The sequence below is a fragment of the Pundamilia nyererei genome, unplaced genomic scaffold (genome assembly GCF_000239375.1).
Source record: "Pundamilia nyererei isolate P.nyererei 1_Seehausen unplaced genomic scaffold, PunNye1.0 scaffold00756, whole genome shotgun sequence".
Classification (NCBI taxonomy): domain Eukaryota; kingdom Metazoa; phylum Chordata; class Actinopteri; order Cichliformes; family Cichlidae; genus Pundamilia; species Pundamilia nyererei.
Window position 1 is genome coordinate 22,731 of NW_005188157.1, and position 1,577 is coordinate 24,307.

Consider the following 1,577-nt stretch of genomic DNA (forward strand, 5'->3'; position numbering starts at 1 on the left):
TGCTGGTCAGCATCTTCTGTGTTTGCTTTGTCCCCTATCACCTGGCTCGTCTTCCCTATAGTCTTCTGTGGAGCAATGACTCTGTAGGCTCAGTCTTGAACTATGTAATGGAGGTGACCACCATGGTGGCAGTTTTCAATGTCTGCCTGGACCCTGTTGTTTACTTTTTCCTCTGTAAGTCTTTCCGGGCAAAGGTTAGAAAGGTGTCCAGGACAACCAACAACCAACAAGCAACTGAGGAGAGTGAGAGTACCAAAGAGCCACTGGACAGTGTTCCAGCAATGAAGTAACCCAGTGATTCGTAAGGAAAAGCTCAACATTTTATAAAATACAGAGATTTGCATTTGGTTTGAGAATCAGATTACACCAGTGAAACCAGTGTCATGGATCCCTAATCCTTGTCAGTATGACTTTCTGCTAAGCACATGAATCAATACAGTGCTTAACAAAAACATAAAGACAGAATCAGCGTTTGTGTTGCTTTCAGCTATTAGCACAGTGGCTGATTTAGCATAAACAAATTGAACCAGTCTGGGTTCACATGGATATAACACTTGGCATCTGATGAACATTTACAGAGGACAGAGATGACTCCCTTTGGGGAGAGTGTGATGGTATGATGACAGTTATGAAGTGAGGGTTAAAGCCATGCACACACTGGAAGTGATTCCCCTCATCGCACATGGCTCTGAAAATGGTTGTTGGTCACTTGTGGACATTGCAGGCTATGGTTGCCTGGGTAACGCTTTAATGTATTTATTACCAGGTTGTATATCAATCAGTGGTTCCCCATGTTCTCATTGGTAGTTGCTTCAATCTCTTACCTGGGCCCAGAAAAATGTCGTTCGCTTCATTTTGCCAGAGTGTATTTTTGTTGTAGTCATTTAAAGTTGCAGAATATCATTCACTTTCTATGTCTCAGGTTGCCAAATTCCTGTGAATTTGATGTATGTATGAAGCTTAAATCTGTAAGAAAACCTGCATCAGAATGAGGCTTAATGAAAAAACGAGTACTGTGTCAAATAAAGCAGCATCTTAACACCAGTGAACTCGTTTTGGTTTCTTTTCTGAATCTTGTCAACAGTTTTTCAGGTCTTCGCTGTGTTCCCTCTGTCTGTCCATGATGTCATAGTGTCTGCTCGTGGGTCTGTCTGTTAAGTTCAGTGTCCAGTCTGGATCTCTGTGTCTGTATTTCCTGTTTTACTTAGAAGGTCCATTTCTGATGTGTATAACTGTGTCCCAAAACGTCGGCTGTATCCTTTGGAGGCTGTCACAGCCAGGCGACGAAGGCTGTCCCAATTCGGCGATTCCTTCAAATGCAGACGACAAATGAGTCCTCCATTTCCCCAAATTTGAAGGATGGGTCGGGTGTGTTCTTTGTGGCCCACCATATCCCAGATTTCATAGTGCGGCCCAGCCAATTTCAGTTCCCAACAATGGCAGCCGCTACTAAGTTTTAAAATTACTCTTATTAATCTTTCTGGGTCACAAAATAAACTTTTAACATTTCTCAGGTGAGAAAGTAGCTGTGTAAACTTCAAATATCTGCTTTGTTTATCGAGACATTGCATATGTGC